Source organism: Lithobates pipiens, unplaced genomic scaffold (assembly GCF_037356315.1).
Source record: "Lithobates pipiens isolate NorthernLeopardFrog02 unplaced genomic scaffold, aLitPip1_a1.2 Scaffold_13, whole genome shotgun sequence".
NCBI classification, from domain to species: domain Eukaryota; kingdom Metazoa; phylum Chordata; class Amphibia; order Anura; family Ranidae; genus Lithobates; species Lithobates pipiens.
In genome coordinates, this window is record NW_027507718.1 from 472,485,786 (window position 1) to 472,509,914 (window position 24,129).

Consider the following 24,129-nt stretch of genomic DNA (forward strand, 5'->3'; position numbering starts at 1 on the left):
CATCAGTAGACCACTCACTCAGAGATAAGGCGGGATACCTCCCATCCCACATCAGCATCACAGGGCCTACCTGCCTGCCTCACTCCTTCCCATTTTATGTTGACATGAACTACAACATTCAGCCAAGACAGATATCACCATTTTTGGAATGCTTTGTCCTCAAAGGGGTTGAGGGTTGTTAGATTGTGCCTGCAAGTATGACCACCCCCTTTTTATGTTTATAGGCAACTTTAAAATAATGGCATGCAAGTCAGGGACCACCCAACCTGAACCATTATTGCAAATAGACACAGAGGTTTGTCAAGTGTTTTCTAAATATTTGTGGCTAAATATCATCTAAATTGAACTACAGTGCTATTTAAAAAGGTCTTAAGCATTCTGAAAATTCCTCTCCTGCTCACTTTAGGTGCGATTTATATAAAAAATAAAAAGTATTGTTTTTATGCTTTTTTCTCTCCAGTTTTAAGCAGCTTTTTGTTGCAGTAAAACGCCTGTTAGGGCAATTCTGGTGCCTATCATTTTGATTGGCATCCCAATTCCAATGCAACAACAATGCATCTGCGTTGCAGAGCACCACAACACACTGACATTTGTCACCATACACTGCACTCACTAAAGAGGGTGCGGCGACGTTTCCTTTGCACTGGTAGCCAGTCACTTAAATAAGCCACCATAGCGTTAGCACAGGTCTGAAGCAAGCTGTAACAAATTTTAAAGCGGCTGTAAAGAGCTTTTTTAGTACTGGCAAGGTAAAGTGATAATGTGCTAGTACGCACAGCATACACCAAAGCTTACACTACCTGAGTACAGGTGGGTAGAGTGAAATTCATTGGGGGCGTGGCCTGCGGGGGTCAATGCTGAGACTACCATTCACTATTACACAGCAGGCTTTGACTTGATGTGCGGTTTCCAGGACACCCAGCACTCTTTCTACCATTGCCTAGAGCATAGATGAGCTCCCTTCCCAACCAGCACTCACTGCGGTGGGCACAGGACTTCATTCCCATACAGCCTGAGTGGCTCACACACCTCTTGGCTCAAGTTCCGGAAAATGAACCTATCCTTTAAAAGAATGCCTGTAAAATTAAAGGAACAAATTCTTTGGCAGATAAAAATGTATTTATATGAATAGTGTAATATTTAAAATGTGTATTTAGCAGTTTTCTTGGAGTTCCACCTTAAAAAATTGAAGTAATTTGACTTGTATCTATAGGCAAGCCTATAATAAGGCTTACCTGTAGGTACAGTGAATATCTACTAAATCTGTACGGTTTAGATACTTGAACTGCATGCAGCCAGTGAGGTCTCTGGCACATGCACTCTACGCAAAAGTTCTCTGCTCACAGCTGACTAAAAAAAAAAAAAGAAAAAAAAAGAAAAAACACAGGCAGCCTGCCAAGTTTATGACTACACAGCTTAGACCAGGGTTTCTCAACCAGGGTTCCATGGATCCCTAGGGTTCCCTTAAGCAATGAACAATTTCTGCTTCTCAGATAAGTTCCTACTGATACCATTGATCTTTTTAGCTACCTGTAAGGGGGTAACTCTTCCCAATAACCCGCCCCCCCCCAGTGTAAGGAGCATTCTTCCCACTGACCATCACACTAATGTATCATGAGAATGTTTATGGAAAAAAAAATAAAAAATGTATCATGAGTTGTAGATATGGTAATTTTTAGTAGGGGTTCCCTGAGACCGGAAAGTAATTTCAAGGGTTCCTCTGTGTTGGAAAGGCTGAGAAAGGCTGGCTTAGAGATAAAGAGAAACATTGTAACACTTCATCCCTTTAGATCAAAGGGATGAACTTCCATCTGTAAATGAGGGAAGTTTAACCACTTAAAGACTAAACCATTTTCTGACACTTGTTTACACTTTAACATCTGTATTTTTTTGCTAGAAAATGACTTAGAGCCCACAAACATTATAAGGCTTCATGTACACTATTGCCGGTGTTTTTTCAGCTACCCCTGAACTCTCCTCTATTATCCTATCAGTACATGTACACAGGGTCATTTTTTATTTATTTTTATTTTTTTGCTTCTAGGCAGTTGAGTTTAGAAGCATTTTATGGAGCTCCAAAAAAAAAAAAATGTATAAAATATGCGTTCAGGACGGATGTTCAGAGGCATTTAGAGCACCAAATGCCTGTAATAGCTTGTAAACAGGGTAATTCGCGTTTAGTTTACAAGCATTTTTCATTTTTGGCTGTTTGAAAGAAACAAAATGCAAACACGGCTTGTAAACGCAGCAAAACAGACGTTTTAAATGTGGGTTACTATCTGTCAAGTTAAATCAGTCAGGAGAGGTTTTAAGAACATCCCATGTACATGAAGCCTTACAAAAACTTTAGTTATACTTCATGCATATAAAAATATGATTTTCTTGAATAAAATCCAATTTAAAAGGGAAGTAAACCCTTCCAAACAACTTGGACCTATAGGTAAGCCTAGATTAAGGCTTACCTGTAGGTCCAAGCAATATCTCCTAAACCTATATGGTTTAGGAGATATTTGCCCGAAAATGGGCACCGCTGTCTACGGCGCATGCGCCGTAGACAGCGGCGCGCAGGCGCACTAAATGCGGCAAATCCAAGAATGGATTTGCCAAATTTGTCGACTCCCGTGCGCATGCGCGGGAGTGACGTCATCGCGGCTTCGCCGTATGACAGCAACGGAGCTGCGAGGCGCGACTCCCGTGCGCATGCGCGGGAGTGACATCATCGCGGTTGCGCCGCTGTCATTGGTCGGAGCTGCGAGACGCCACCAGCAAGATGGACGCGGCGGACTACAGGGATCAGCGGCGACTTCGCTGGCTCCTGTGTCAGGTAAGTGACACATAATGAGCTACTATGCGATGCATAGTAGTCCATTATGCTTTACCTTTGCAGGGAAAAAAAGAGGAAGTAAACCCATCAGGGTTTACTTCCTCTTTAATAAATCTTATAAACACATGTATCGCAGCACAAAGTTACTGCTAGCATGTTCACACAGTGACATACAAATTTGAAAAAAAAATAATAAATATAAAGGATGGGTGATGCCACAAGAAGACTAGAAATACCTGTAGTATCTAGTGTGCCCAGCCCAGCCTGATCCCAACAGAGGGCCAACACATATATGATTACAGCATGTTGCAATAAATCAGGTAGCTGAAGCATGTATACATCTACTTGACAGACATCTGTAAGGACTTCACACACCTCACCACTGTTAAGCTCATCGCACACGGGCCAAATGTCAGGCAACATCGGCCTGTTCAATAAAAGCCGGCCGACGTTTGGCCCTTGTGTATGGCAGCTGGTCCAACAGGGAAGATCGCTTTATTAACATCAGACTGTTAGTACAGAGGCTCCGACCTGAGCCATCAGCTTCTTTTCATTTAACCTGCTGGGTTGAATGAAAAAAAAACTTTACTCTATGATACATTTAATACAAGTTTTCTGCTTTGTGAAACGTCTGATTAATTTCAGAGGGAAGTTCTGCCGGCCCAACGGGCATAGAATTTATATAGATGGTTTCCCTAACCATTTTCTATGGACATTTATATTTAGTTTACATGCTGCCACCTAGTGACCTTTGTGGTAATGCACTCGTTTCTCATGTTCCTTTTCCCGATGTTATGACACTTCCTTTGTATGCAATGCTCCACCCTTCTTCCAGATTGTACTTCATGTGTCATGGATGCAGCTCACAGGCCACATGTAGCAGGACATATGTATTCTGCATAGTAAGCTACAGACAACAATATCTTATGACCGCATAAATACCACAACCTATTCATCCGTTTGTATCCTATCATCTGCTGTAACCTGATGTTCAGAATAAAAGCACCTTTGTAGATGGAATCAGTATTTGGTGAGTTCAAGCTATCTGATGAGGACTGTCCTCAGTGATTATATCTTACACAGACCAGGCACAGAGGTCTCACAAGGGATAAATCCCTTCACAACAATCGGAATAGAAGTGAATGATCAGTAGACATGTGCAGAGTAAAATATTTCGTTTCGGAATTTCGTTTTCGTCCGAAAACTTAATTTATTTAGTTACTCCCGAAAGTCGTTTTTATTTATTTCGTTTTTCGTGCAAAAATTGCATTCGTCCGAAAATCCACATGAATTACGTTCGAATCTGTCTTGGAAGGCTTATGGTGTCTGTCAATGTATAAAGAAGATTTGACGGAGCTAACTATATAGCATACTTTAGAACCCTATTAAAGTCTATGGGACTCCAACGTTCAAAATCTAAAGTACTAATTTTAAAGGCTAATTTGCAAGTTACTGTCCTAAAAAGTGTTTGGGGACCCGGGTCCTGCCCCAGGGGACATGTATCAATGCAAAAAAAAGTTTTAAAAACGGCCGTTTTTTCGGGAGCAGTGATTTTAATAATGATTAAAGTGAAACAATAAAAGTGTAATATTCCTTTAAATTTCGTAGGGGGGGGGTTGTCTATACTATGCCTGTGAAGGGGCGCATGTTTCCCGTGCTTAGAATTGTCCCTGCACAAAGTGTCATTTATGCAGGAAAAAGAGTCCTTTAAAATCACTCGCAGCTATAATGAATTGCCGGCTCCGTAATACAGAGAACACTCATTGAAAGTCATTGATAAAAAAAAAAAAAAAAAAAAAAAAAAAAGCGTGGGGGTCCCCCAAATTCAATTACCAGGCCCTTCAGGTCTGGTATGGATATTAAGGGGAACCCTGCCTCAAATTTAAGAAAAAATTGACGTGGGGTTCCCCCTAAAAATCAATACCAGACCCTTTATCCGAGCACGCAACCTGGCAGGCCGCAGGAAAAGAGGGGGGGACGAGAGAGCGGCCCCCCCTCCCTCCTGAACCGTACCAGGCCACATGCCCTCAACATTGGGAGGATGCTTTGGGGGTCTGTGACCCCTCAAAGCACCTTGTCCCCATGTTGATGAAGACAAGGGCCTCATCCCCACAACCCTGGCCGGTGGTTGTGGAGGTCTGCGGGCGGGGGGCTTATCAGAATCTGGAAGCCCCCTTTAACAAGGGGACCCCCAGATCCCGCCCCCCCCCTGTTTGAAATGGTAAGGGGGTACAAAAGTACCCCTACCATTTCACAAAGAAAGTGTAAAAAATGGTTAAATAAAACAAACACACTTTTGAAAAATTCCTTTATTAAAAAATAAAAAAATAAAAAAAAGATTCCAGCGGCGGTAATCCACTCTTGCTATCCAGCGACAGACGGTCATCTCTCCAGCGATGTCTCATCTCATCCAGCGCAGCGATCCATCCTTCTTCTGTCTCCTCCACGGAGACACTACAGGCATTCCGGCGGCTGACGTTTCTTATATACGGAGGGCGGGGCCACCCGTCACCTGACCCCGCCCCCCTCTGACGCAAGCGGAAACCCGGGGTTCCCTGTGACGTAGGGGTGACCCGCACCCCTCTGATGTAACACAGGCAGGTTTCTGTTACATCAGAGGGGGGGCGGGGTCACCCATACGTCACGGGGAACCCCGGGTTTCCCCTTGCGTCAGAGGGGGGCGGGGTCAGGTGACGGGTGGCCCCGCCCTCCGTATATAAGAAACGTCAGCCGCCGGAATGCCTGTAGTGTCTCCGTGGAGGAGACAGAAGAAGGATGAATTCGCTGCGCTGGATGAGACATCGCTGGAGAGATGACCGTCCGTCGCTGGATAGCAAGAGTGGATTACCGCCGCTGGAATCTTTTTTTTATTTTTTTATTTTTAATAAAGGAATTTTTCAAAGGTGTGTTTGTTTTATTTAACCATTTTTTACACTTTCTTTGTGAAATGGTAGGGGTACTTTTGTACCCCCTTACCATTTCAAACAGGGGGGGGGGCCGGGATCTGGGGGTCCCCTTGTTAAAGGGGGCTTCCAGATTCTGATAAGCCCCCCGCCCGCAGACCTCCACAACCACCGGCCAGGGTTGTGGGGATGAGGCCCTTGTCCTCATCAACATGGGGACAAGGTGCTTTGAGGGGTCACAGACCCCCAAAGCATCCTCCCAATGTTGAGGGCATGTGGCCTGGTACGGTTCAGGAGGGAGGGGGGGGGCGCTCTCTCGTCCCCCCCTCTTTTCCTGCGGCCTGCCAGGTTGCGTGCTCGGATAAAGGGTCTGGTATGGATTTTTAGGGGGAACCCCACGTCAAATTTTTTCTTAAATTTGAGGCAGGGTTCCCCTTAATATCCATACCAGACCTGAAGGGCCTGGTAATTGAATTTGGGGGACCCCCACGCTTTTTTTTTTATTTATTTATTTTTTTATCAATGACGAAAATGAAATAAACGAACGAAAATAAAGCATTTATTTATGTCGGATCTTTTGTTTTTTCGTATTTTGTGCTTTCGTTATCGTTTGTCAAAATGAAAACGAAAATAGCTGAAATTCCGACGAAAATGCATTCGGACGAAAACGAATGCACATGTCTAATGATCAGATCAGTCCTGAATTAAAAAAAAAAATCAAAACTTCTGAAAAGCCTTGCTGAATACTCTGTTTTGATTGCTACATCCTGAATTTAAGGACATGGCTACCCTTTAGCCACCAAGGCTTCTTTGATTACCGCTTTAGTAATCCTCAAAGCAGGAGACACGGCAGCCATTTTGTTGTAGTTCATGACCTGGAAAAGAGTCAGACATAGGAATGTAGAACCTGCAATTCAGCTTGAACCTGGGGGACAGAGAAAGCCTTTGCATTAACCACTTGTTGATCGCCGCACGACTATGTCCTTTGAGGACGGATATCGTTATGGCAGCAGCTAGCTGCCATAACCCCGGTATCCCCGTGTTCGGCCGGCTACAAGATAAAAGTGATCTCTGCAGCGGATTCTCCACAAGATCACTTTTATTGGCGGTGGGAGAGGCCCCCCCCCACTGCTGCTGTGATCCGGTGCCCTCTGCCGCTTACCGGAACCAGATTCTTCCCGTGTGGCTGTGCATGGAGGCGCGATGGCCCCCACCTGTCTTCATGACACTGCAGGGCGGAAGTGACATCAAAGTCACTTCCGCCCAGTTCCCAGAACACAGCGCGACCCATAACCCAGAAGACAACATGACAAGGAGAGAAGAAAGAAGATCTCCGCGGAGGAGGAAGAGGCAGATTAGGATGATGTGCCTAGCAACAGGCATTTCTGGTAAGTAAAAAAATAATTTTTTTTTCATTTTTTTTTCTAATTTTTAATGTATGTTTTTTTTTCAGGGCGGCCCTCCACTTTAAGTTACCTTCAAAGCTATGTAAATGTATATCTATTTTTTTTTTGTTCTTTCTACTTTAATTGTTCTTTATTATTTCTTTTCCTCTGTATCTACGATGCCAGATACTGAAACTGTATTTTTCTTAGTGGAAAAATTTGAATAAAAATATTGGAAACATTAAAAATGCATGCAGTGTTTTCCATGAATTCCAATGGCTCTAGTTCACACCATGCAGTCAGTTTCTGGTGGAGAAACTGACTGTATTGGTGCAGAAAAATGGAACTGCACCTGGTGTGAACTGGCCCTTAAAAACACACTGCAACTAGATTGAATGGTACTTAGGTACCGTGCGATCGGTTGCAGACAAACATTTGTGCTTGCAATGTGCATCGGAATCTACTGACACAAGCAGCAGATCACACACCCAGTGTGTTTGTAACATGGTGTAGGAAACGCGTACAGAAATGGGTTTCTCACACCACAATCCAGTGTGAACTGGCACTTGGTGTTAAAACATTTTTTTTTCTCAGCTCTCTATAGCCCACCTGAGCAGAGAAGACTTAATGTTTGCTTAACCGCTTGCCGCCATCATTTTACTGCGGCAGGTTGGCACGATCCCACGAACCAGCGTAGCTATAGGTCAGTGATCGGGATAGCAGGCACGCCGATGCTCGTGGCCAACGGTCACGATGACTGCCGGCCATGAGTGATCGCGAGCACGAGAGACAGAGCAGGGACGACAAGAGTGCGTGAACACACACTTCCCTGTTTTGAGAGGAGTGACAGATCGTGTGTTCCTATTAGTTAGGAATCACGATCTCTTAGTCAGTCAGTCTCCTCCCCCCTTCAGTTAGAAACACTAACCAGGGAACACAGTTAACCCCTTGATCTCCCCCTCGTGTTAACCCCTTCCCTGCCATTGACATTTATACAGTAATCAGTGCATTTTTATAGCACTGATCGCTGTATAAAATGTCAATGGTTCCAAAAATTTGTCAAGTATCCAATTTGCCGGCTGCAATATCGCAGTCCCGATGGAAAAAAAAAAAAACGTAGATCGCCGATTACTAGTAGTAAAAAGAATAATAAAAATGCCATAAATCTATCCCCTGTTTTGTAGACGCTATAGCTTTTGCGCAAACCAATATACGCTTATTGTGATTTTTGTTTTTAAAAAAACCACGTGGGATATTATAGCAAAAAAGATTATTTTTTTCTAAAATTGTCACTATTCTTTTGTTTATTGCGCAAAAAATAAAAACCGCAGAGGTGATCAAATACCACCAAAAGAAAACTATGTGGGGAAAAAGGACATCAATTTTGTTTGAGTACGGGGTCACACGACCGTGCAATTGCCAGTTAAAGTAACGCAGTGGCCTGGTCATTGAGCAGCCAAATCTTCCGGGGCTGAAGTGGTTAAAAAGATCACAAATATTAACAATCTGATGTTCTTAGTAGCACAGTCTCATGGTTGCTTTTTATTATTATTAATAACGATTTATATAGCGCCAACAGTTTACGCATCGCTTTACAATGTATAGAGGAGACAACACAATTACAGTACAATACAAAAGGTACAGGAGGGCCCTGCTCATAGAGCTTATATTCTAAAGGGAGGGGGTGGTGGTACAAAAGGTAATAGCTGCAGAGAATGATTTGATGGGGGCGGCTCGGGGACAGTTAGGTGGGTGTGGGATAGGCTTCCCTGAATAAATGAGTTTTCAAGGAACTCTTAAAAAGGTGGACGGGGTAGGGCAGTGATGGCGAACCTTGGCACCCCAGATGTTTTGGAACTACATTTCCCATGATGCTCAACTACACTGCAGAGTGCAGGAGCATCATGGGAAATGTAGTTCCAAAACATCTGGGGTGCCAAGGTTCGCCATCACTGGGGTAGGGGCTTGTGGCTAAAAAAAAAAAAAAAAAAAAAAAAAGACTATATGGTTAGGGAGCAAATTCTCTAATCCACTCTGAGGACAATAGACAGAAGACATATACTGTATATACTATTAGAAGGTTGAATCTGTTAAATATCAGACTCAAAACTAATTTTTTATTAAAAAACTAACATTTTTTTAAAAAGACTTTTTCCGATTTTCAGACAGATCTATAATATATTATGTATGGCAGACTTCCTTGTCATAGGCAGGTGGCTTGATAAAAGCCAACTGCGCCTGCTGTCACTTATGCTGGGCATACAAAAACAATGGATAATTTTAAGAGCGTTTTTTCGATTTTCTAACCGTTAGTGGGGTCATTACGTTAGTTTTTGATCAAAGTGACAGGAAAAGTCAAAGGAGCAGAATAGAAAACTTCTTGATCAAAGGAATTTTCAGACCGTGTATGTGGTTTTTGTTCAGAAATGACATTAATTTTAAAACTAAACGCTAAAGTGGTTGTAAACTCTGTTACACCACTTTTACCTACAGTATAACAAGGCACCTCACCCGTAGGCACCTTGAATATCTCCTCAACATGTACAGTTTAGGATATATTCAGTATATGCACTGCTGCCAACATCATCGGCGCATGCGCACTGAAGAAATAGGCCACTGGTGGCGTTTCTTCAGGCGTGGTGCTGCGACCAGCGGCTCCCGTACGCATGAGCAGGAGTGACATCATTGGGGCTCCGGGCCAATCACAGCACCAGAGCCACGAACCCGGAAGTAACTCTTTATGCCTTTGTCTTGCAGGGTTTCATCCCCCCCGTCAAGAATCGTTATCGTGATTTTTTTCCCATTGTGATCTTGACAAAAGTGTTTCACGATTCTTTCTATGCAAATAATTCTCTCTGCTCTTCTGAAGCCACAGCCCTCAAAAGAAAGGAATAAAACGGGCAGTCTGCCAAGAATCACAACATTCTTTAGCAGTGGAACTCATGTATAAACATTGTAACAATTTGTCAAAGAAAAAGACTTCCTTTGTAAATAAGGAAAGTTTAACCACTTAAACACTAAGGGCTCCTTCACGCGGACGTGTCCGTGTACGAAGCCCGCTCTGCTCAGCACGGAATCGCTCCGTCGATCCCCGCTGTGCAGGAAGATGACATCTCCATCTTTGCACACTGTGCAGGGACGGACCGGTCAAGAGCGCCACTATCCCTTATGGTGGAATCGGATGAGCACGGACCGTAGATGCGTAGATGCAGGATGGAAAAGTAGGTTTTTCCTCCGTCACACTTTTTTTGGGATCGGAGTGGGTCAGATGTCAGTGGACATGTAACTGCTGACATCCGTCCCTCCATAGGTCTATGGAGTGTCCGTGTAAAAGAGGCCTATACCTTTTTCTGACATTTGTTGGTCGCAAGTTAAAATCTTTTTTTTTTTTTTTTTTTTGCTAGAAGACACTACTTAGAATCCCCAAACATATACATACATACATACATACATACATACATACATATATATATATATATATATATATATATATATTTTTTTTGTAGAGACCCTAGAGAATAAAATGGTGGTTGTTGTAATATTTTATGTCACACTGTATATGCGCAGCGAGTCTTTAAAAATTCAATTTTGTTTGGAAAAAATGACTTTAATTAAAAAGAAATGTAAAAAACACAACTAACCAGTAAAGTTAGCCCCTTTTTTTTTTTTTAAAGTGAAAGATTTTACGTTGCGTGAATCATGATCTTTTAATTCTAAGCAAAAAAATTGTGATTCTTATTTTGGCCAGAATCGTGCAGCTGTGGTCCACACCTATGCAGTTTGCTTATAATCCATTTCTGCAGTGCTTTTCAAGGTGTGCTTTGCATTTTTAGACACGTAATTTTGCAGTGTTTTGCATTTTTTATGCTTTTTTTGGCTCATTTGTTGTTGAACAGATTAAAAGATGCAAATCGTGGCAGAAATGCACTACATGCTTTTCTGCAGCTTCTCCACTGAAGCTCATTGAACCAAAAAAAGCACCGTTTTGCACTGAAAAAGGTCCTTGATCCTTTTCAAATAGCAAAAAATGAAAAAAGCATAAACCTGAATGTGTCTCATAGGAAAGGAAACCATGTTAAATGAACTGTAGTGTGTATCTGCAAAAGCACCAAAAAACACATTAGGTGTGAACCAGACCTAAGACGTTTGGTAGCAGCAGCATCCTTTTTAATAATCACCTGTCATACTGGGGTAAAAAATAAAATAAAAACTATTAGCCCTTTATTGTACAAAGAGAGTAGATAAATCACTACTATAAGGAGTTAAGTTATACTGTGGAACAGCGAAAGTAATTAAATATATTAGGGATGCAACTAACGATTATTTTCATAATCGATTAGTTGGCCGATTATTGTTTTTTCCTTTAATCACCTTTAAAAAAAAAAAAAAAAAGTTGGTCAAATTGACGTTCATTTTCAACCACAGTGACGGGAAAATTTAGAAATAGAAAACTATTTGGTCAAAGGACTTTTCAGACAGTGTATGTGGTTTTTGTTCAGATAATACATTCACTTTAAAAACAAGTGAAAATTTCAAACAAAATTCTTTCATTCAGCGAATGTACAAAGATTTTTTGTCTGAATATTCTCATCCGAAAATTGATCTGTGTGGACAGCATAAGGCTCGGTACACACCTATGCAGTTTGCTTTTGATCTGTTTCTGTCGTGGTTTTTGCTACGCCTTTTGATTTTTGTGCATGCGATTTTACTGCAATTTGCATTTTTTTGGGCAGATTAAAAAAACACAAATTGCTGCAAAAACGCATTACATGCTTTTCTGCAGCTTCTCCATTGAAGTATATTGAATCAATAATGCACTATTTTGCTTTAAAAGTCCCTGACCCTTTCAGATGTGAACGTGTCCCATAGAAAATAATGTAAATGAACTGTGGTGTAATTTCTGCAAAAAGCACCAATAAACACATAGATGTGAACCAGATCGAACACGTTTAGTAACATAATGGGGTTAAAAAAAAAAAATTAGCCCTTTATAGTAGAAAAAAAACAGATAAACACTACTGTAAGGGGTTCATTTTTTTTTTGCTGTAGAACAGTGAAAGTAATATTTACAGTAGCAATTATTTGCTCTTTTTGTACTATAAAGGGGTCATTTTAGTTTTTTTTAACCCCATTATGTTACACATGCCGATTAATCGATTATGAAAATAGTAATCGATATATATATATATATATATATATATATATATATATACACACACACACACACACAAATACACCCAGAAATATAACTAGGAGTCAGACAGGAAGTACTACTTTTTACATTAAGGCTAGGTTCACACTATTGCGATGCGGGAACGCCGCGAATCCGCGGCGTTTTCCCGCATCGCATACCTCCCGCCGGCAGTTCACACTGCCCTATGCGGACGGGCTGGGGGTGTCAATGTTATGTTAATGACACCCCCAGATCCGTCGGCATATCGCAGTGCGATCTGCCGACTCGCACAGGAATCGGATCGCATGGTGTGAACCCCCATGCGATCCGATTCCGTTGCGGACCCAAAAAAGGTCCTGTGCGAGTTTGCTGCGGGACAGCTGCGAGTTCAGCCATACTATCTGTATGGCTGAACTCGCAGTGCTACGGAGATCGGATGTGATTTGCTGTGCGAATCACATCCGGATCTCCCCCCGCAGCAGTGTGAACCCAGCCTAAAGTAGTACTAAAAGCTGAGACTTTTTTTCATGGATATAATTTTAAATCTAATGTACATTACTGGTAAAAGTTTTATTTAAATGTAATTCCTTCTATTAACGCCAGTCTATCAGCCGCCACCTTCTCTGTCCCATGAGGCATTGGTCCTCACACATTCATAAGTTCTCAGGCACTTACAGCCATGTATTGATGGTGTACTGATGTGTGATGCACTGCATTTCCTGATATGTAAACAAATAATGCATTCTGTATGCAGGACAACTAAGAGCCAGTTCACACAGGGGCGACTCAGATCCGACTTCAGGTCGCCCCAGGTCGGACCACATGTAAAAATCAATGTACGTGGAAGCAAGGACCCCTTACCTACCCATTGGTTTTACCATGTCTTCAATCATTGCATTACTCGGGTTGTTACTCTTTCTTGTACCGGAATGCTTTCTGTATTTATGGCTCTAATTGTTTTTTCTGTTTGTATTGTGGGGTATGCCCTCATCCGGAGTTGAATACAATAAACATTTATATTTGAAACAAAAAAAAAAAATCAATGTAAGTGAATGAGAGCCGTCTTAATGCACACTACTGAAGCCGCTCCGACTTCAGAAAAGGTTCCTGTACTACTACAATACGGCCAGGGTTGTCGGGAAGAGGCCCTTGTCCTCATCAACATGGGGACAAGGTGCTTTGGGGTGGGGGGGCCGTGCGGCCCCCCCTTCCCCAAGGCACCCCCCCCATGTTGAGTGCACGCGGCCTGGTACGGCTCAGGAGGGGGGGGGGGGGGGGGGGGCGCTCGCTCGACCCCACTCCCTTTCCCCGGCCGGCTAGCGTGCTCGGATAAGGGTCTGGTATGGATCTTGGGGGGCCCCCCATGCCGGTTTTTCGGCGTAGGGGTTCCCCTTAGAATCCATACCAGACCTAAGGGCCTGATATGCTCTCGGAGGGGGAACCCACGCCAATTTTTTTCATAAATTTGGCGTGGAGTTCCCCCTTCAGAGCTCATTCTCTAATTGGCCACAGCAAAAGTAGCCTGGCTTGGGGCGATTTAAAGTCGTGTTGTAAGTCACCCCAGGTTGTGTCTAAGTCGTGTTTAAGTCGTCTCCAAGTTGCCTCACAAAGACGTCCTGGAAGTCGTGTCGCCCTTGTGTGAACCGGCTCTAATCGGCTGACCAACTAATCAATGATTATGAAAATAGTTGTCAACTATTTTCGTAATCGATTAGTAGTTTCAGCCCTACTAAATACCTTTTCTCATCAGCAGTATATACCAGTCTTGTGACTTCTATCAGTGTCTGGTTAAAGCTTGTAGGAGTTTCATTCTCCTCTGACTGCCCTATGAGGCTGCATGACCCTCTGTCTGGACAGTGCCGATTGGCCCTGTGCCAATAACATGCACCCTCCCAAGAAAAAAAAAAAAAAAACTAGCAATACACACCATCTGCCTTTGGGGAGTCATGCTTGTACCTGTCAACCTTGCAATGCATCATGGGACTTTTAGTTCTGTAACAGCTAGAGGGTCACAGTTTGAACACCAATGCTGTAAAGTAGAAGTTCACCTTTCATAACATGTTACAACCATATACAGGGTGTAGCATGTTATGAATGGACCGGCCCTCGCACCTTCCTCATCATTTAAAAAAAAATAGAAGGCCGAGTGGGGCCAAGGCCGTGTCACTCATTCACTTTGAAAACTACAAGCCAACAGCTGCAATTTACTACCACGACGCTGTGGTAGTTCATGAAGTCTTCCTGTCAGAATATAATCGGCTTCCATGTACGAGGTACGAGCAAGCCGATACACTGACAGATCTGAAGGAGACCTGTATGGCATCAGCAATCTGCTGATCGCTGGTGCAATGCTTTACATGCTCCATCAACAAAAATGAATAAATGCACTTTTTTTTACTTGCCAAAAAAAAAAAAAAAAAAAAAGTGCATTTATTTTTTTAAACATGAACTTATCCTTTAGCCTAGGTTCACACTGAACGTGGGTTTGAAATAGTGCAAGTGCAGCTGAATTTCAACATGAACTTATCCTTTAGCCTAGGTTCACACTGAACGTGGGTTTGAAATAGTGCAAGTGCAGCTGAATTTCAAACTGGCATTTCAGTCTGACTTTGCGGGCGATTTGAGAGACATCTATGCGGGTTCATACACAGATGTCTAATGAAATCGCCCCCCAAGTTGCCAAAAGTAGTGCAGAGTTGTAGAACTACTTTTATGAATCTTTGCATTGCCACAAATAATAAAAGTGTAATATTCCTTTAAATTTCGCACCTGGGGGTGTCTATAGTATGCCTGTAAAGGGGGAGCACGTTTCCCGCAATTAAAATAGTCTGACAGCAAAATTACATTTCTAAAGGAAAAAAAAAAGTAATTTAAAACTACTGGTGGCTACAATGAATTGTTGGTCCGGCAATACACAGAAAAGTATATTGATAAAAAGGGCATGGGAACCCCGAACCAAAATGTAAAAAAAAAAAAAAAAAAAAAAAAAAAAACACTACACGCCTTGGGACAAGTCCTTTACGTCGCACTCAGACGGAACAAAAAAAAAAAAAAGGCCGCAAGCCGGCTATGATCTGCCTCCATGGGAGACACCAGCCATAATGACGGGCCTCTCAGGTGACAGTTCTTTTATAACTGAGGGCGGGACCACCCAATACCATCACCAGGTGACCTCGCCCCCCCTCTCTGACGCACACAGGGAGATCCCTATGGCTTTCCCGTAGCATCAGAGGGGGCGGGGTCACTTGGTTACATGTCCCCTGGGGCAGGACCCGGGTCCCCAAACACTTTTTATGCCAATACTATGCATATAAGCCTTTAAAATTATCACTTTTAATTTCTCCTAAACACTTTTAAAGGGTGTCCCGTGCTTTCGAATTTGCCGCTAACACCCCAAATTGTTCGCTATTTGAACAGGCGAACACCCAATGTTCAAGTCAAACTTACATTCAACTCGAACATCGGAACCATCCCTACTGATAGGCTGTACTGATGGGCACCGATGGGTGGAACAAATAAGGCGGCGCACTGTTAGCGCAAGGAGAAAAAATAACAGACGATTATCGGCTCTATTTACATCACATGATCACGTGGTAAGTGTTCGGGATCGATCCCTTACTCCAGTCTGTGATCCAGCGAGTCTCAGACTTGTTGATCACAGAGCATGCCGCGCGCACCATGCAGGAGGCACGTAGGCCGCTCAGGAACTGGAGAACGTCAACAGACGTACTCCCAGCAAAGCAGGTCTGCGCTGTAGCCATCATTCGGCTATAGCGCAGATCTGAAGTAGTTAAGTTAGCAGATACACATACTGTAGCTGCTGACTTATTAGGACACTTGCCTGTCCTGGAATCCAGCCAAGTTGGCTCCCCAGCCAATGTTTCCGTCGGCTCTCAGGTGCTGCCACTACACCAAAGGGGGCCAAAAGTGGCACCAGAGGGGGGTAGGAGGCAGATAAGCGGAACTCCGCTTTAATGTCGCTACAACACAGTGTTTATATGAAGACTTTCACACAAAGAGTCTGATCAGATCCACTAATCAGTTTTTCAGATGGACCTGTTCAGACCCTCCATTCACCCCTAATGATCAGCAGGTATAAATGTACTTTTTACACCCACCTGCCTACCTTCGATCCGCTAAAATAAAAAACAAGAGGATTCATCCCCTCTATCTAGACGGATTGGATCAGTCAGCTGTAAACGGACAGCAGAGTCTGTTTAGTGGGCCCTGTGTCTGCTCTGCATAAACTGAGCAGACACGGACCTGTCATCCACCCGCTCTGCAGGGTTATCAGTGGACAGATCCCCTGCTGATCATAACAGGAGTCATCCCCATGTGAAAGGGGCCTTATGCATATAAGCAGAGTAATGCACTACAAGGGAGGGACAGCAACCAAGAGATTAGTAGTATAACCATTAAATGTAACGGAAGCATGCTGTTCACATTAATACAATTATGAAAAATGGGTATATTACAATACAGGGGCGCAATGAACGCACCCATCTTAGGACCCAGAAAAGCACACCGAGTTATAATGTAGAGCGGGGGTAGGCAATCTCGACACTCCAGATGTTTTGGAACAACTCCCAGGAGGCATTGCAAGACTGAGTAACAGGCATGATTCCCAGAGGCATGATGGGATTTGTAGTTTCATCACAGCTGAGTTCGGGGGTTTCCTCATGCAAGTCATTTCTGTCCTAATGAGAATTGTATTTCCACAGCAGCAGGTGTGCCAAAGGTTGCCCACCCCTGGTTTAAACAGGAGAAAAGCCGGCAAAGTATCGGGCCAAATACATTCTATACCATCCATAGCCCAGGACTGGGCTCAGAGTGAACAGAGTATATAGCTGCAGCACGGGCACATAGAATATGGTTACCAGCAGAGAAGAGATATGACATACAGAGCACATGAGGAGACGTGCACACAGCTCTGTTATGACAAGTACAACCCAAAACATCAGGGCCAAGAATGACATGTGCCACATAAAGGCACCCTGAACAAATACATGTATATCATACACTGGAGACTGGCAGAGGTATACACAGCATCAGGCCAAGGCTCTGCTAGGACATGTACAGAACAGCTGGCTGTAAATAAAGCATCACGACAGGGCTCTGCTAAGACAGGGCTCTGCTAAGACAGGGCTCTGCTAAGACAGGGCTCTGCTAAGACAGGGCATCAGGCCAGGGCTCTTGCTATACCATGTAAATAACAGCAAGACCTATACAGAATACAAAGGAGCTGGCTGTATGTAAACAGAACATTAGGCCAGGGTACCACTATGACAAGTATACCATACAAAGGAAATTGGACAGGGTGTACAGACCATGGCTCTGCTATGACATGTCCGGCACTAAGAGCACACAACCCCTGTATGACACAACCAGGCATGGGAGACGTGCAGCATACAAAGAACATCACAGAGAGAGAGAAGGTTAAAAAAAAAAATAGGCGACACAGGGGTGATGAACAACATGGAGGGGACAAACAGCACAGGCCAGTAAAGGGGTGATGTATTTAGAGCACAGGCTGCTACAGGGGTGATAGGAGGTAGCATACACACATGGAGGGTATGAAGAATACAGGCCGATACAGGGTGATTACACCCAGGAGGAAATGACGACGTAGGAAAAGGGCAGGCCGGGGGGGAGGAGGAGGTGACGTAGGAAGAGGATGGGCCGGGGGGGGGGGGGGAGGAGGAGGTGACGTAGGAAGAGGGCGGGGGGGGGGGGGGGGTAGGAGGTGACGTAGGAAGAGGGCGGGGGGGGGGGGTGGAAGGTGACGTAGGAAGAGGGGGAAAGGCGACGTAGGAAGAGGACGGGCCGGGGGGGGGGGGAGAAGGCGACGTAGGAAGAGGACGGGCCGGGGGGGGGGAGGAGGAGGTGACGTAGGAAGAGGGCGGGGGGGGGGTGGAAGGTGACGTAGGAAGAGGGGGAAAGGCGACGTAGGAAGAGGACGGGCCGGGGGGGGGGGGGGGGAGGAAGGCGACGTAGGAAGAGGACGGGGGGGGGGGGGAGAAGGCGACGTAGGAAGAGGACGGGCCGGGGGGGGGGGGGAGAAGGCGACGTAGGAAGAGGACGGGCCCGGGGGGGGGGGAGAAGGCGACGTAGGAAGAGGACGGGCCGGGGGGGGGGGGGAGAAGGCGACGTAGGAAGAGGACGGGCCGGGGGAGAAGGCGACATAGGAAGAGGACGGGCCGGGGGAGGAGGCGACGTAGGAAGAGGACGGGCCGGGGGAGGAGGCGACGTAGGAAGAGGACGGGCCGGGGGAGGAGGGAGGGGAGGCGACGTAGGAAGAGGACGGGCCGGGGGAGGAGGGAGGGGAGGCGACGTAGGAAGAGGACGGGCCGGGGGGGAGGGAGGGGAGGCGACGTAGGAAGAGGACGGGCCGGGGGGGAGGAAGAGGACGGGCCGGGGGGGAGGGAAGAGGACGGGCCGGGGGGGAGGGAGGGGAGGCGACGTAGGAAGAGGGACGGGCCGGGGGGTGACGGAGGGGAGGCGACGTAGGAAGAGGACGGGCCGGGGGGGAGGACAGGCCGGGGGGGGAGGGAGGGAGGCGACGTAGGAAGAAGACGGGCCGGGGGGTGACGGAGGGGAGGCGACGTAGGAAGAGGACGGGGGGGAGGGAGGGAGGGGAGGCGACGTAGGAAGAGGACGGGCCGGGGGGGAGGCGACGTAGGAAGAGGACGGGCCGGGGGGGAGGCGACGTAGGAAGAGGACGGGCCGGGGGGGAGGCGACGTAGGAAGAGGACGGGCCGGGGGGGAGGGAGGGGAGGCGACGTAGGAAGAGGACGGGCCGGGGGGAGGGAGGGGAGGCGACGTAGGAAGAGGACGGGCCGGGGGGAGGGAGGGGAGGCGACGTAGGAAGAGGACGGGCCGGGGGGGGAGGGAGGGGAGGCGACGTAGGAAGAGGACGGGCCGGGGGAGGGAGGGAGGGGAGGCGACGTAGGAAGAGGACGGGCCGGGGGGGAGGAGGGAGGGAAGGGAGGCGACGTAGGAAGAGGACGGGCCGGGGGGAGGGAGGGAGGGGAGGCGACGTAGGAAGAGGACGGGCCGGGGGGAGGGAGGGAGGGGAGGCGACGTAGGAAGAGGACGGGCCGGGGGGAGGGAGGGGAGGCGACGTAGGAAGAGGGATGGGCCGGGGGGGGAGGCGACGTAGGAAGAGGACGGGCCGGGGGGGGGGAGGGAGGGGAGGCGACTTAGGAAGAGGACGGGCCGGGGGGGGGGGAGGGAGGGGAGGCGACGTAGGAAGAGGACGGGCCGGGGGGGAGGCAAAGTAGGAAGAGGACGGGCCGGGGGGGGAGGCAAAGTAGGAAGAGGACGGGCCGGGGGGGAGGGAGGGGAGGCGACGTAGGAAGAGGACGGGCCGGGGGGGTGGGGGAGAGGCGACGTAGGAAGAGGACGGGCCGGGGGGTGGGGGAGAGGCGACGTAGGAAAAGGACAGGACAGGACGGGCCGGGGGAGGGGAGGCGACGTAGGAAGAGGACGGGCCGGGGGGTGGGGGAGAGGCGACGTAGGAAAAGGACAGGACGGGCCGGGGGAGGGGAGGCGACGTAGGAAAAGGACAGGACGGGCCGGGGGGGTGGGGAGGCGACGTAGGAAAAGGACAGGACGGGCCGGGGGGGTGGGGGAGAGGCGACGTAGGAAGAGGACGGGCCGGGGGGGTGGGGGAGAGGCGACGTAGGAAGAGGACGGGCCGGGGGGTGGGGGAGAGGCGACGTAGGAAAGAGGACGGGCCGGGGGGGGTGGGGGAGAGGCGACGTAGGAAGAGGACGGGCCGGGGGGTGGGGGAGAGGCGACGTAGGAAGAGGACGGGCCGGGGGGGGGTGGGGGAGAGGCGACGTAGGAAGAGGACGGGCCGGGGGGGGTGGGGGAGGAGGCGACGTAGGAAGAGGACGGGCCGGGGGGGGGTGGGGGAGAGGCGACGTAGGAAGAGGACGGGCCGGGGGGGGTGGGGGAGAGGCGACGTAGGAAGAGGACGGGCCGGGGGGGGGTGGGGGAGAGGCGACGTAGGAAGAGGACGGGGCCGGGGGGGGGTGGGGGAGAGGCGACGTAGGAAGAGGACGGGCCGGGGGTGGGTGGGGGAGAGGCGACGTAGGAAAGAGGACGGGCCGGGGGGGGTGGGGGAGAGGCGACGTAGGAAGAGGACGGGCCGGGGGGTGGGGGAGAGGCGACGTAGGAAGAGGACGGGCCGGGGGGGTGGGGGAGAGGCGACGTAGGAAGAGGACGGGCCGGGGGGTGGGGGAGAGGCGACGTAGGAAGAGGACGGGCCGGGGGGGTGGGGAGAGGCGACGTAGGAAGAGGACGGGCCGGGGGGGTGGGGGAGAGGCGACGTAGGAAGAGGACGGGCCGGGGGGGTGGGGGAGAGGCGACGTAGGAAGAGGACGGGCCGGGGGGTGGGGGAGAGGCGACGTAGGAAGAGGACAGGCCGGGGGTGGGGGAGAGGCGACGTAGGAAGAGGACGGGGTGGGGGGAGGTGAGTGATGTAGGAAGAGGACGGGGTGGGGGGAGGTGAGTGATGTAGGAAGAGGACGGGCCGGTACGTGGTGGGGGGTGGTGAAGGGTAGTACACGGGCCGGTAGGGGGGTGGTGAAGGGTAGTACACGGGCCGGTAGGGGGGTGGTGAAGGGTAGTACACGGGCCGGTAGGGGGGTGGTGAAGGGTAGTACACGGGCCAGTAGGGGGGTGGTGAAGGGTAGTACACGGGCCAGTAGGCCAGTAGGGGGGTGGGTGAAGGGTAGTACACGGGCCAGTAGGGGGTGGTGAAGGGTAGTACACGGGCCGGTAGGGGGGTGGTGAAGGGAAGTACACGGGCCGGTAGGAGGTGGTGAAGGGAAGTACACGGGCCGGTAGGGAGGTGGTGAAGGGAAGTACACGGGCCGGTAGGGAGGTGGTGAAGGGAAGTACACGGGCCGGTAGGGAGGTGGTGAAGGGAAGTACACGGGCCGGTAGGGAGGTGGTGAAGGGAAGTACACGGGTCGGTAGGGAGGTGGTGAAGGGAAGTACACGGGCCGTAGGGAGGTGAATGTTTACATTCAGGCCGGAAGGAAGCTGAGATAACCCGGGGAAGGAATACATTCAGGAGCCGGTCTGTCACTTCCAGCTCTCTCTCGGGCCGGCTTCTCGCTTACCTCGGCTCCGGGCGGGGCGGCCGTGCAGTGTGTGGCCGGGCCGGGGATGAGCACTCCCCCGTTGCTCGCTCCGCTCACCGCCCCGTGCTGTCCACCAGCGCCGCCGCCTTCACCTCCCCGCTACTGCCGCCTCCGCCCCGCTTGTTCTTCCTCCGCTTGGCTCCTCTCTTGGCGTCGGCCGGGCTCATGTCTGCGCTCTCTACCGGGGAATGGAATGGCCTATACCACAGCGAGCTTCACGGGCCTCGGGCTCTGTCCGCTCCGGGCTCACCGCTTCAACCAGGCCGCTAGACAAGCCTAACTCAGCAACCAACAGCGGAGCCGAGCTAGACTCCAATATGGCGGACTACAAGGAGGAAAGCTATTCCCGTCTTACGCACAGACGTCAGCCCGCAATTCGGCGTCAACGTTCTGTCCTGCCAGTGCTGCTGCCATCTTGCGGTAGGTGGCGGAATCTGCAGTCTGCAAGTGGAGGAGAGGGTGGAACTACAACTCCCAGTATGCATCGTGTCTGTCAGCTCTTAAAGTGAACCTGAACTCAAAGGCAAAGATTTGTCATGTCATAGGAAAATGTAGAAGGGGGGTTACTTGTACATGTGTTCTCTGTTCTGACTTCTCCTCGCCTTTGCTGCTGCAGTCACTCCTGAGCGACATGGAAACACACAAAATCACACGTCACGGTTGTGATGATAATATTCCTTAATGCCACTGCGAACACGGCTGGAAATGCGTGTGTTTGCTGTGCGACTAAACTTACATCACCAAACACGCTTGGCTCAGTACCACAAAGTGGGCCGGTGGGGAGGCGGTGAAGGGAAATATACGGGCCGGTTGTCACGTTTGAGACACAAGAGGCAGCCCATTCAAGTCAATAGTGGCCACACTCTACAACAGAACACAATGTGTTACTCAGGTGTGAATGCAGCCTTAGGCCCCTTTCCCATGATCCACCCACAAAGATCCAACTGTCTGTTTTTCAGGCGGACCCGAGATGGCCACCCATTGGCTTGTATGGGGAGACGGATATGTGCCCACTGACCCCCGCCTCCGATACGACAGGATCCGCTCAAAACAGACGGATGGCGATACGGCCCCCATCCTCCAGCGGGATAGATGGAAGAAAACGGTCAGGCAGATCTGTTTTCATCCGATCTCACCATAGTGGATAGCGGGGGTCCATCTCTTCACAGTGAGAGCAGATGGACCTGTCATCCACTGGGTCAATAGAGCGATCCCCGCTGAGCCAATCAACCCTGTATGAAATGGGCCCAAAAGCAGAACTCAACCTATCGAATTAACAGTTCCCCAAAACAGTTACGTTCAAGACATTCCATGAATGATAACTGTCATAATTACTCGTGCTCCCAACTGAACTGTAAAGCCATCAAATGGCTGGTGTCATGACAGATCACATGTGCAGCATACCTCCCCACCTTCCCGGGATGTGCCGGGACCATCCCGGGATTTCAAGTAAATCCCAGTGTACCAAAAATCCGGGCTGAATCCCACAGCAGAGCCCAGGGCTGGAAAAAGTCAGAAACATAGAAAAGTGATGGCAGAAAAAAAAAAGATTGGAGTAGTCCATTGAGTCTGCCTATTCGCTCCGATTCTTGACTTCACCTGTCAGTGTGCGCCACAAAGTGCCTAGCTAGTACAGTCCCCCCCACCGCACCCACCCGCTCTACAGAATGGAAGAGGAGGGAGGCTCACCTCCTCCCCATGTCCCCCTGTGTCCACCCACAAACCCCCGGGTGCAGCCATTCATGTGGCTGGGAGGGGGTTGCGTGGGAGGGAATCTTGAAGCAGTGCACTCAATGTCACTGCCTGAACCTCGAAAGAACAGGCAGCCTCAGGTGAGTGAACACAGCCTGTGACTAAACTCACCTCTCTCTCTCTCTCTTCCTTCCATGTGCCATAGTGATCCTTCCTGCTTTTCATGTGTCATAGTGATCCTTGCTGCCATCCATGTACCAAAATTATCTTTCCTAATTTCCATGTGTGATAGTGATCCTTGCTGCCTTCCACATACCATATTAATTCTTCCGCCTTCCATGTGCCATACTAATCCTTCCTGCCTTCCAGGTGCCATAGTGATTCTTGCTGCTTTTCATGTGTCATAGTGATCCTTGTTGCCTTTCATGTACCATAGTGATACTTGCTGCCATCCATGTGCCAAAATGATATTTCCATGTGTCATAGTGATCCTTGCTGCCTTCCACATGCCATAGTGATTCTTCCTGCCTTCCACATGCCACAGTGATCCTTTCTGCCTTACATGTACCATAGTGATAGTTCCTGCCATCCATGTGCCAAATGATCTTTCCTGATTTCCGTGTATTGTAGTGATCCTTGCTGCCTTCGACATACCATAGTAATTCTTCCTGCCATCCATGTGCCATAGTGATCCTTCCCGTTTTCCATATGCCATAATGATCCTTCCTGCCATCCATGGGCCATAGTGATCCTTGCAGCCTTCCATGTACCATAGTGATACTTCCTACCATCCATGTGCCATAGTGATACTTCGTGGCATCCACATGCCATAGTGATCCTTCCTGCCATCCACGTGTCATAGTGATCCTTGCTGCCTTCCACATACCATAGTAATTCTTCCTGCCATCCATATGCCATAGTGATCCTTCCTGCTTTCCATGTGCCATAGTGATCCTTCCTGCCATCCATGTGCCATAGTGATCCTTGCTGCCTTCCACAT

At 48.4% G+C, this 24,129-nt stretch overlaps 1 protein-coding gene across 4 annotated transcripts in view; it reads right to left on the reverse strand.

Moving 5' to 3' along the window:
- Nucleotides 1–21,780, reverse strand: part of FAM193A (family with sequence similarity 193 member A) — a 201,403-nt gene extending 179,623 nt beyond the window's left edge. For 2 of the 4 annotated variants that reach the window (XM_077477904.1, XM_077477903.1), the window contains exon 1: nt 21,417–21,780. The gene's annotated coding sequence lies outside the window, so the exon portion shown is untranslated. The remainder of the gene's footprint in view (nt 1–21,416) is intronic. The other 2 variants (XM_077477906.1, XM_077477905.1) reach the window with 1 other exon arrangement.
- Between the last annotated feature and the right edge of the window lie 2,349 nt (nt 21,781–24,129).